This window comes from Heptranchias perlo, chromosome 3 (assembly GCF_035084215.1).
Source record: "Heptranchias perlo isolate sHepPer1 chromosome 3, sHepPer1.hap1, whole genome shotgun sequence".
In the NCBI taxonomy this organism is placed as follows: Eukaryota; Metazoa; Chordata; class Chondrichthyes; order Hexanchiformes; family Hexanchidae; genus Heptranchias; species Heptranchias perlo.
The window spans coordinates 26,902,464-26,915,795 of record NC_090327.1 but is presented as its reverse complement, the minus strand read 5'-3'; the positions used below and the strand labels follow the sequence as shown (position 1 = coordinate 26,915,795).

The following is a 13,332-nucleotide window of genomic DNA, read 5'->3' as shown; positions in this document are numbered from 1 at the left end:
TCTCAATCATTATTTTAAACCTCATTATGTTATGATCGCTATTGCCTAGATGTTCCCCTATGCTTACTTCTCCTATTTGCTCTGGTTCATTTCCCATTACTAGATCGAACAGCGATTCCTCTCTAATTGTGCTTCTCACATACTGGGTAGGAATGAAGTACTGTACACACTGTAAAAACTCCACTCCCCTATCCCTTTTCCCTACCTCTTCATAGAATGATGCAGCAAAGGAGTTCATTCGGCCTATTGTGCTTGTGCCAGCTCTGTGAAAGAGCTATGCAATTAGTCCCACTCCCCAAAGCTCTGCAAATTTTCTCCTTTAAGCATTTATCCAATTCTCGTTTGAAAGTTACTATTGAATATGCTTCCACTACCCTTTCAGGCAGTGCATTCCAGATCATTACAACTTGCTATGTATATTTTTTTTAATCCTCATGTCGCCTCTGGTTCTTTTGCCAATTACTTTAAATCTGTGTCCTCTGGTTACCGACCCTTAGAGTTATAGAGTCATAGAGTTATACAGCACGGATAGAGGCCCTTCGGCCCATCGTGTCCGCGCCGGCCATCAGCCCTCTAATCCCATATTCCAGCATTTGGTCCGTAGCCTTGTATGCTATGGCATTTCAAGTGCTCATCCAAATGCTTCTTGAATGTTGTGAGGGTTCCTGCCTCCACAACCCTTTCAGACAGTGAGTTCCAGACTCCAACCACCCTCTGGGTGAAAAAGTTCTTTCTCAAATCCCCTCTAAACCTCCCGCCTTTTACTTTGAATCTATGTCCCCTTGTTGTAGAACCCTCAACGAAGGGAAAAAGCTCCTTCTGCCACTGGAAACAGTTTCTCCTTATTTACTCTATCAAAACCGTTCATAATTTTGAACACTTCTATCAAATCTCCCCTTAAACTTCTCTTCTGTAAGGGGAACAACCCCAGTGTCTCCAGTCTCTCTACGTAACTGAAATCTTTCATCCCTGGTACCATTCTAGTAAATCTCGTCTGCACTCTCTCTAAGGCCTTGACATCCTTCCTAAAGCGTGGTGCCCAGAATTGAACACAATACTCCAACTGAGGCCTAACCAGTGTTTTATAAAGGTTTAGCATAACTTCCTTGCTTTTGTACTCTTTACCTCTATTTATATAGCCAAGAATCCCATATGTCTTTTTAAAAGCCTTCTCAACTTGTCCTACCACCTTCAAAGACTTGTGTACGTATGTCCTGAGGTCTCTTTGTTCCCGCACCCCCTTTAAAATTGTACCATTTAGTTTATATTGCCTCTCCTCATTCTTCCTACCAAAATTAATCGCTTCACACTTCTCTGCGTTAAATCCATCTGCCACGTGTCTGCCCATTTCACCAGTCTGTCTATGTCATTCTGGATTCTGTTCACTGTTTGCTACATTTCCCAGTTTAGTGTCATCTGCAAACTTTGAAATTATACCCTGTATACTGAAATCCAGATTATTAATATATATCAAAAAGAGCAGTGGTCCCAACACCTGCCCCTGGGGGACATCACTGCTTCCCTCCAGTCTGAAAAACAACATTCGCCACTAACCTCTGCTTTCTGTCCCTTAGCCAATTACGTATCCACGCTGCCAGTGCCCTTTTAATCCCATGGGCTTCAAAATTGCTAACAAGCCTATTATGTGGTACTTTATCAAACGCCTTTTGAAAGTCCATATACATAACATCAACCTCACTACCCTCATCAACCTAATCCATTGCTTCATCAAAGGATTCAATCAAGTTTGTCAAACATGATTTGCCTTTAACAAATCCATGCTGGCTTTGATTTATTAACTCATATTGTACCAAGTGCCAATCAATTTTGTCCCGGATTATTGCCTCTAAAAGTTTCCCCACCACCCATGTTAGGCTGACTGGCCTGTAATTGCCGGGTTTATTCCTCTCCCTATTTTTTGAACAGGGGTATAACACTTGCAATCCCCCAGTCCTCTGGCACTATCCCTATATATCTAAGGAAATTGGATGATTGTGGCCAGAGCTTCCGCAATTTCTACCCTTACTTCCCTCAGCAACCCAGGATCCATCCCATCTGGACCGGGTGACTTTTCTACTTTGAGCGCTGCCATCCTTTTAAGTACCTCCTCTTTATCTATTTTTATCCTATCCAGTTTCTCCACTATCTCCTCCTTTACCGTGACATTGGCAGCATCCTCTTCTTTAGTGAAGACAGATGCAAAGTACTCATTTAGTATGTCAGCCATGCCCTCTGCCTCCACAAGAAGATCTCCTTCTTGGTTCCTAATTGGCCCCACCCTTCCTTTGGCTACCCTTTTACTATTTATACCATCACTAACAGTATTTTTTAGGCTTTTATTTCCCCGCTGACCAGATTTGTGGGGACTTACTAGTCGTAGAGAAATAATGAAAGATTTATTGAACCTGGCAGTTGGGCTGGACAATTGGTGCGCTGCAAGCTTTACGCTCTCACATAATAGGATATGATAGTGTAGTAGTTATGTTCGTAAAAGTGACCATGAAACTGTTGGATTATTGTTAAAAACCCAACTGGTTAACTAATGTCCTTTAGGGAAGGAAACCTGCCATCCTGGTCTGGCTTTTCTGTGCCTACACCAATGTGGTTGACTCTTACCTGTACTGTGAAGTGGCCTAGCAAGCTATTCAGTTGTATTACCACCTTCCCAGGGCAACTAGAGATGGATATTAAATACCAGCCTTGCCAGCAACATCCACATCCCGAGAATGAATTCAAAAAATATTGGGAACAGCTGGCACTATCAACATCATCTTCCAGAATCGACCTAATTATTTATTCTGTACAATCTCCCAGTCTGCACTGAGCCCCCCCGCTGGAAGCTCGCTGAATGAGGGGGCATGAGTAATTCATGGAGCTCTTTAAGGGCTGCTACTGTGCTGAGCTGATTTCTTTCTTCAGGAAAATAGTGGACAGGAAATCATTGCAGTTGCTGAACAATGGTACACTGCCCAAAGAAAAAATATCCATTCACTGATACAGCTATGGACTTGCTCCTGCAGGAAGTGTACGAAAGGAGGGCTGCCTTGCTTGGTGCAGGTTTTCACCTCATTCATAGGGCTCGAACAAATAATCCAGGCTAACTCTTTGGTGCTGTACCAAGGAAGTGCTGCATTGCTGGAGGTGCTGGGTGTGATTTTCAACTTCGTTATCTGGAGACTAACCTGGTAGAATGGACTGCTCAGCCTTCATACAGCCCAGCCGATATTCATTCCATTGATTTCTACAACGGGCGGGGTATCCACTTTGCCAAGTTGGTAATGCCATTCAATGTCAAGGGGAGGTGGTTAGACTCTCTCTTGTTGGAGGTGGTCATTGCCTGGCACTTGTGTGGCGCGAATGTTACTTGCCACTTATCTGCCCATATTGGTTAAGGCTCCTCCTCCCGGCTCCACATTAGAACCATGGGTCGCTACCAGCTACCACCTGCCCCCTTGCGATTGCTTGTCCCATCCTCTGCTGTACTCTTCTGATGACCTTGGCCTGAGTCCAAGCCAACCTATCTTGCTGCCCCTCCCACCAGGACTGACAAGTTGCCTCTGGGGCCATGACAGGCGCCCGCAGCTTGCCAATAATAAACAAATGAGGCCGGTGGACCCATTTGCCATTTGGCACGTGAAGCATGATCCAATTTCTAGGCCAAGTTCTTTCTCTTATGTTTAGGGTTTTACTATTGGTGGGGGTAGGTAAGGGCAGGAGATATAATGCCATGTTTGTGTTCTGTTGAGTGGAGGTATAAGGACATCAGAAAGCATGAAATGAGGAAAGATTATTTGTCCCTTCTACAAACTATGCATAATCTACTCCATCGTGGACTCTATCTGACACATTTAAATTCATGAAGGTAAATTCTGCATAAGCATTCTCCGATTCCTCCAAAGATAAATTAATAATATTAATGTCAATAATATTCATCCATTGTCACATGTCTACTATTCAATCTTGGCTGGCTGCCCTCCAGGTCATACCAACTCCCTCAATAATAGTATTTTTTGTTCTACTTGTTCTCAGAGTGTGGATGACACTGGCAAGACTGCACTTATTGTCCATCCCTCATTGCCTTTGGTGGTGTAGTGATTGTTTGCGCAATTTCAGTTTCTCGCTAGGCCACTTCAGAGTACATTTAGCCTGACTTCCCTCACTCCCCACCTAGCAACTACGTAGTGGAGACTCAAGTCTCCTACAGGGCAGAGCAGAAAGAAGTGGTAGGTTCCCTTCCCTTGCCTGAAGGAAGATAGCAAACCTGACGGGTGTTTATGGCAATCCAGCAGCTTTCAGGGATATTTTTTAAATTGGTGGCGTTAGCATCATTTGTCAGCAATATACTGTCTCACCAACAAAGAATGGACACTTGGTCAAGGTAATGGAGAGTGTTGCTGAGGAGGGGGATGAAATTGGCCAGAAATAAGAAAAGAATTGTGAAAAATTCTCCACAGGCCTCCTCACTGCACCAACAGTTCAGTCACCCAACAGTGCTCCTGTGTCAGAACATTTCATATCTCAAGTTCACTTCCTCCCAGAATTAAATGCTGATGTGAGCTTCAGTTGAATTGAGGGAGCGGGGAGGGAGAAATGAAACATGGTCGACCCGATAGCTAGTGACAAATATATTCATTATCATCACCATCCTCTCTCTCCCCTCACACCAGCATTAAATCACAGGGCGAGCAGGAGGTACTCATAATGAATATGAATAAAGAAAATTTACTGTCAATGGTAAACAGTCCATAATAACTGAAAGGCAAACAGATACAGTTCTGTGTACTTAAACGTACATTCCTACTGTTAGATGTGGCTCACACACTACACCCTAATCTTTCCTGGCAGCTCCCATTCTTACAAATGAGCCAATATTTAAATTAAGACAATAAGAACAAAGGAATAGGAGCAGGAGTAGGCCATACAGTCCCTTGAGCCTGCCCCGCCATTCAATAAGATCATGACTGATCTTCGACCTCAACTCCACTTTCCCGCCCGATCCCCCTATCCCTTGATTCCCTTGGAGTCCAAAAATCTTTCAATCTCAGCCTTGAATATACTCAACAACCGAGCATCCACAGTCCTCTGGGGTAGAATTCCAAAGATTCACAACCCTCTGGGTGAAGAAATTTCTCCTCATTGCAGTCCTAAATGGCCCACCCTTATCCTGAGATTATGCCCCCTATGTCTAGACTCTCCAGCCAGGGGTAACAGCCTGTCAGCATTTAACCTGTCAATCCCTCTCAGAATCTCATAGGTTTCAATGAGATCATCTCTCATTCTTCTAAACTCCAGAGGGTATCAGCCCAATCTATTCAATCTCTCCTCATAGAACAACCCTCTCATCCCAGGAATCAACCTAGTGAACCTTTGTTGCATCGCCTCTAAGGCAAGTAGATCCTTCCTTAGGTAAGGAGAACAAAACTGTACACAGTACTCCAGGTGTGGTCTCACCAAACCCTGTATAATTGCAGTAAGACTTCCTTACTCATGTACTCTAACCCCCTTGCAATAAAGCCCAACATACCATTTGCCTTCCTAATTGCTTGCTGTGCCTGCATATTAACTTTCTGTGCTTCATGTACAAGGACACCCAAGACTCTCTGAACACCAACATTTAATAGTTTCTCGCCATTTAAAAAATATTCTATTTTTCTATTCTTCCTACGAAGGTTCACTAGATTCATTCCTGGGATGAGAGGGTTGTCCTATGAGGAGAGGTCGAGTAGATTGGGCCTATACTCTCTGGAGTTTAGAAGAATGAGAGGTGATCTCATTGAAACATATAAGATTCTGAGGGGACCTGACAGGGTAGATGCTGCAAAGTTGTTTCCCATGGCTGGAGAGTCTAGAACTAGGGGGCATAGTCGCAGAATATGAGGTCGGCCATTTAAGACTGAGATGAGGAGGAATTTCTTCACTCAGTGGGACGTGAATCTTTGGAATTCTCTAACCCAGAGGGCTGTGGATGCTGAGTCGTTGAATATATTCAAGGCTGAGATAGACAGATTTCTGGACTCTAGGGGAATCAATGGATATGGGGATCGGGCAGGAAAGTGGAGTTGAGGTTGAAGATCAGCCATGATCTGATTGAATAGCGGAACAGGTTCGAGGGGCCTACTCCTATTTCTTATGTTCTTATGTGAATAACCTCACATTTCCCCACATTATACTCCATCTGCCACCTTCTTGCCCACTCACTTAACCTTTCTATATCTCTTTGCAGATTCTTTGTGTCCTCCTCACAGCTTACTTTCTCACCTAGCTTTGTATCTTTACATACAATTACACAGAATGTACTGTACAGAAACAAGCCATTCAGCCCAACTGGTCTATGCCGGCGATTATGCTCCACACGAGCCTCCTCCCACCCCTCTTCATCTAACCCTATCAACATCCCCATAATTCTCCTGGGGAATTAGACCTGATGGGAGATTGTTTTTTATTCCCTAATAACATTTTAAAAATTAAGTGTCTCCACATTTAAATGGCTGTAATAGACCAGCATTTCCCTTTAATGTTACATTTAACAAAGTTGCAGGATTGCTTTTGAGTATTTTTTTTTGGAGATGATGGTGATAAATTTTGTGTCCTTGTTAACGTGAGAGAATCAGTGCTGAGAATGAAACATTTTCCAAGTCAGTGTAAGCTTAAAATGCTCCCCCCCCCACACCCCCATGAGGCAATGGAAAAGCTGTTAAACAACAAAAGGACGTGAAAATAGCTAAGTAAGGCAATCAGAAGGTATGGGAACAATACAGGCAAAAGCTGCTTCTGTATTAGCGCCAGTGGGCCGTCATCTTTGATGGTCCCACACAGTTTGTGTCAACCCTAAAGCTAAGTGATCTGGCCCACCAAAGCCGGCTGCTAGGAGAACCTAACTAAAAGCATGGATCTTCCCAGTTCCAGTGAACCCACTTCAGGGGCTGTGACCAGACACCCAAGACTTTACCATTTTCTGTTTCCTAACCCAAAGCATTGAGACCTATTGTAGCACCCGACCGCCATTCTGAGTGAGATCAGCTAATTCAAACCTGGGACCCTTTCCCGTATGTATGTGCAGCTACTCATTCAGCCATAGGAGGCGGCGGTGGTAGGAAGCATCAGGTAGAGACAATTTAACGAGGTGTGAATTATATTAATTCATTAGCTGCTAGAAGACCAGAAATGTCATGGTATAGATGACAATAAGTCAAGGGTGCTACTTTCGATAATTGAAAAGAGCCGATGAGGTTCAGTCATTAAAATGCAAATGTTGATACCACAGGCCACCAGAATTTTTTCACTTGTACAACTTACCACTTTGTGAGACGAGCTTACACCAGCCATTTATATACTACAGCTGGAATTCATCTATAATGTCCAGAACAGTATGATTGATAATAACCAAATGAACAAGGAACCATTACAGTTTATGATTTTACAACATACTCTGGGGATACTTGCATGGATGGCCCAAACCTAATACAACTTTTTAAAAATTGAGTACCATCATATTTCTCCTGATACAATGGGCTAGAGGTCCTGCTAACTGTAAATTCTCCTTCTCATAAGGCTCTAGCTGTGTTTTATGACTTGTATTTTTTTTAATGAAAATAGAAGATACCAATAACTTGCAAATACATAACGAAAGATCCATTTATCAGCAACAACTGAGTAAAATAGTCTTCATGGTGCAGGGATCTGGGTTCAAATGCAGCCTAGACTGATACAATGAAAATCTCCTCTCTCTGCTGGCTGGAAGGGCTCCATGCAAAAGGAATTTGGGAAGAATGAATCCAGTTCGCAAAGCACAAAACTACCCCTAATTTGGTATAAGTTGGTCCAAAGCTGATAATTTGACTCAGAGACCACAGGGTGGCTAGGGTACGAATTAGAAGAATAACACACTGGTGCAGTAGGTGGCACTGTCCTGGGGTTGAGGCTGAGGCATATTGTTGGGCAGAATCGAGGGAGCTTTGCTGTGCACAGAGTTGTGCTGGAACAGACTTGGAAGCTCCTGATGTTGACAATGGATTCCCCAGCACTAACATTCCACGTCATGATATACAGAAAAAGCTATTTTTAACACACTTACATACTTAAACAATATTTTTGTTCCTGGCATACATCGTAAAGAAATTAGCAACAATGGTAGAACTGGAATCATCACTGTCCTTGGTAATCCAGATCCTGTCTGTCAATGCAAACAGTTCAACCAGTACTGGTGTACTTTTACTAGTATGGTTTTAACATTGGCAAAAGATAACTTTCCGCCTTCACTGAACTTCCAGGACTACTTGATATCTCTTAGAAAACCGCAGCAAATAACAGAGTTGGGTTGTATCTGTCGAGTATTTCTCCACACCTCCCCCTATTTGTTCTCCCTTCTTTGCCTGAAGATGTTGATTCCTTATGGAATATAAAGGGTAATTCTGCTAGTTAATTAATTAAACATTGGAGCTCCATCTCAAACCACAATTCCTACGAGTGTGGCTTCTATTGTGAGCAAGAGATTGTAGGATTACCCATGTAGTTCCATGGCTGTCGATCACCCTCCAGTATCTCATTCAAGTCACCACTGTTCATGTGAGCTTAGATAACAAGTGTTGGTAGGCTATTTACGATGGGGGTATGGCAGATGAGCCCAAATCTTTTTTCAACAGATGTCCATAAACACACACTTCTAGCAGGAGTCAATGGATCGAAATCAGGAGTGGGAACCATAGAATCATAGAATCATAGAAGTTTACAACATGGAAACAGGCCCTTCGGCCCAACATGTCCATGTCGCCCAGTTTATACCACTAAGCTAGTCCCAATTGCCTGCACTTGGCCCATATCCCTCTATACCCATCTTACCCATGTAACTGTCCAAATGCTTTTTAAAAGACAAAATTGTACCCGCCTCTACTACTGCCTCTGGCAGCTCGTTCCAGACACTCACCACTCTTTGAGTGAAAAAATTGCCCCTCTGGACCCTTTTGTATCTCTCCCCTCTCACCTTAAATCTATGTCCCCTCGTTATAGACTCCCCTACCTTTGGGAAAAGATTTTGACGATCTACCTTATCTATGCCCCTCATTATTTTATAGACTTCTATAAGATCACCCCTAAACCTCCTACTCTCCAGGGAAAAAAGTCTCAGTCTATCCAACCTCTCCCTATAAGTCAAACCATCAAGTCCCGGTAGCATCCTAGTAAATCTTTTCTGCACTCTTTCTAGTTTAATAATATCCTTTCTATAATAGGGTGACCAGAACTGTACACAGTATTCCAAGTGTGGCCTTACTAATGTCTTGTACAACTTCAACAAGACATCCCAACTCCTGTATTCAATGTTCTGACCAATGAAACCAAGCGTGCCGAATGCCTTCTTCACCATCCTATCCACCTGTGACTCCACTTTCAAGGACCTATGAAACTGTACTCCTAGATCTCTTTGTTCTATAACTCTCCCCAACGCCCTACCATTAACGGAGTAGCTGAACATCATCTCTTCTTCAACTGTCAGAAAACCAGCGATGGAACCTTGGACTTTCAAGGTTTGAATTGCTTAGTTATTCACTGGATAAATTCAGTAAGCCATCAAGGAACTGTTTATTTAGTCTTTCAATCTTATTATAAAAATGATACATTTCCCACAAGCTCACTGCAATAGAAGTTAGCTTCACGTGCAGGCACATAGTGGAATGGGTATTCAAAAGCATCACAATTTAATACTGCATGTAAGATAATGATGCTCCCCAGTTCTCGGGAGAAAATGAGAAGAGTAAGAGAGGATAACATAAGTCAGGAAATAGTCATTAGGTGACACTAAGCTCAGGTTTTTAAGAGCCTGCAGATTAGAAGAGGAAGAGAAGACTGAGGGAGATGGTGGTATTGCCCTGGGCCCCAGGCAAACGAAGATGTAATTCTTTTCCTGCCCTTCAACCTTTCTGGGGAAAGCTTTCGGGGAGTTGTTGTCTACTTGCCACAGAAGCTGCTCCCAGTCAGGTAATTCAGTCAAAGCCACTTCTGATTCAATCCACTATTCTTCATGAAACATCTTTTAAGCAGTCTGGAGTCTATGTTTAAGAGGATAACTCAGCACAAACTGCACCCCACCCACTGACCATGAAAGAATGACCTGATCACCAGTGACTAAGGGTTCCACATCACCAGACCTAATTAATCCTGTAAGAATTCTGGGAATTCTACTTTTTCCCTGAGTATGGAAAACTTTGGCCATTGACTAAAATCCTAAGATGGAAGGATAGGTGAGAGGTCACCAAACAAATCAACAACACACAGTGGAATGTGGGAGAATTGCTGCTTCAGACATGTCTCTGTTTTAATGCAAAACCTACAGCAGGTGGTCAACACTCAGCACTAATTCGAAAGGCAGTAGGCCATTGAAAGAGGCAACTGCTCCAGACATGGTGGAGCCATGTCTTTGCTTTAAAGCAAAACTGATCAACACCTAGGACGTTGGATACAAAAGAAGCCCTGTATACCAGGTGATCAACAAATTGGAATTAACAATGGTCCATCGAGAAAAGCAATTGCAACATGATGAGAAACCATCAAAAGCCATCAAAGATTCTTAAGGACTTTGTAAGAACTGTTTAAACAGACATGAAGTGCCTTTTTTAAGTGACGAAGACCATTGTAAGAGAGGGATATATAAGTGGAAACTCAAAACCCCTCTCTCTCTTGTGTTCTCGCTCTCTGGCTCTTGCCTGTCTCTTGGAAAAGAGCAGCTTCCAGCGAAACCAACGAACCCTACGTGAGAGTACCGGTCAGCCTCGACCATACGTGTGTGTGTGTGATAGGTGTCTTCAGGATCCCCACCAACCTCTTAGTTTAGCGGGATAAAGTACTGTCGTGGGTGTGTGTAACTCAATGTACTGTGTAGGACCGTTTGCGTCGTTATCTTCTTCGTGTTGACGGTATAATAAAACCAACATTTCAATTCAATTCAAACACCAAGTTTGTGTGTTCTCTGTGCTATTCGACTGTGTGATCCATCACCGGGTGCGTTTGCGTAAGTCCCGTTTTCCTGAACCCCCAATCCGTGAGGTATAAGTGTTCCTTGGCTAGACCGGGGACCAGATATCTGCACCGATCAATAGGGTGAGAACAACCCCAAAACACCCTTCAATCCCTAGAAACCAAAGCACACACAAGTTGTTTCAAACCCTTGACTAGCATTGCTTCCGGCACAAGCAGAAACTTGCCAAGAAACCTGGATGTGTCAATGCACGCCTCTTGCAGCAGCATGTAATTAAAATGTACAATGATTTCATATGAAAAATAAATGTACACGTTTCGGAATTCAATAAAAAAAATTGAAGCTTTTATTTATATTACAGTCTTTCTGGTACTTCCAGATACAAAAGAAAGAACCTGCATTTGAGAGAGCTTTTTGTGTCCCCGGATCATTCCAAAGTGCTTCACGGCCAATCAATTACTTTTGAAGTGTAGTCATTGTTATATAGGCAAACATGGCAGGCAATTTGTGCACAGCAATAAAATAAATGACTAGTTCATTTGTTTTTTTTGGTGTTAGTTGAAGGATAAGAAGTGTTGACCAGGACGTTGCAAAAACTCCACCATACTTCTCTAAGTAGTACCATGGGAACTTTTACATTCACCTCAACATGTAGATGAGGTCTTGGTTTAATTTCTCATTTGATGGACACCATCTCCATCAATACAACACTCCCTCAGTACTGCACTGAAGTGTCAGATTACATGCTGAAGTCCTGGAGTGGGACTTGAACTACGACCATCTGACTCAGAGGCAATGATAATACCAATTAAGCTAAGCTGGCAATAGAAAAAAACTAGCATATAAAATCCACTGGAAACTGGCTATTTGTTATGTTAGAATTACACTAATGAAGGTGCTGCAACACCATCACTGGCAGGAGGGTGTAATTACAACATGACTAGTTACTATAACTATAAGCAGTTTCCTCTGTGGACATAGGGATTTATAATGGAAATATATAAAAATAAGGACAGTGTGTAAACTTTAAAATTATGACTGAATCATATCTGGGTGCTCTGGTCCAATCATCTCCCACCCTCTAACTTGCAGACTTCACTTGGTCGTGACTCCCCGTGTCACAGGAGATTGGTTGGAAATATATTAAAAATCCTACATCTCTGTGCATTTCCAGTTCAACTTTTCCATTGTAAATTTCTATGCTCCTCTTTATAATGGAAACTGCCGATGTAAACTTGTTAGGACTTAATTACACCCTCCCACCAGTAGTGGCACTGTAGTATCTCAGTTTTGCGTCTCCCAACCCCTCAGCCAAGCTCCTATGCTGCAACCAACTCTACTTCTCTGTTTCTCAAGTTGCTATATCTTTGTCAAAATAAAATATAAAAATAACAGACAGTACAACTGTCACATTTATGGATACTTTGTCCATCTCCTGCAGAAGGGAGTGTGGATTACATTTGAGTGGTATGTTTAAATTAAAGGAAGTTTATGCAGGTTTAAAATTCTCTTTACAGCCTTGTGCTCTCCTCAGGTACTGTCCCCCTCTGTTTCAAATCTGCCGTCATTACCCCCCTCCTCAAAAAAACCACCCTGGACTCCTCTGTCCTTGCAAACTACTGCTCCATTTCGAACCTCCCTTTCCTCTCCAAAATCCTTGATCATGTTGTCACCTCCCAAATTGGTGCCCATCTTTCCCACAACTCCGTGTTTGAACCCGTCCAATCAGGTTTCCGCCCCGTCACAGCACTGAAACGGCCCTTATCAAAGTAATAAATGACATCCTCTGTGACCGTGACCATGGTGCACTATCCCTCCTTGTCCTCTTGACCTGAGTGCAGCTTTTGACACAGTTGACCACACCATCCTCCTCCAACGCCTCTCCTCCGTTGTCCTGTTGAGTGGGACTGTCCTCTCCTGGTTCCATTCTTACTTTTCCAATCATAGCCAGAGAATCTCTTACTATGGCTTCTGTTCCTGCCCCTGCACCACTACCTCTGGAGTCCCCCAAGGATCCCCCTCCCTTATCTCATCTACATTACACCCCTCGGTGACATCATCCGAAGACACAACGTCAGGTTCCACATGTACGCTGACGACACCCACGCCTACCTTACCACCACCTGTCTCAACTCCTCCACTGCCTTGGAATTATCAACCTGCTTGTTCGACATACATTCTTGGAAGAGACTAAATTTAAACATTGAGCAAACCATCACTGCTCCCCGGTTCAGGCCTCTGACTTAAATGGCAGATCGGGTCCCGATGATCAGCCATGATCTTATTGAATGGCAGAGCAGGCTCGAGGGGCCGATTGGCCTACTCCTGCTCCTATTTCTTATGTTCTTATGTTCTTATGATGC

The 13,332-nt window shown here is 43.1% G+C and overlaps 1 protein-coding gene across 1 annotated transcript in view; it reads right to left on the bottom strand.

The window, feature by feature from the left end:
• fam135b (family with sequence similarity 135 member B) overlaps positions 1 to 13,332 on the bottom strand; it is a 392,147-nt gene that overhangs the window by 283,626 nt on the left and 95,189 nt on the right. The gene's annotated exons all lie outside the window — the stretch shown is intronic.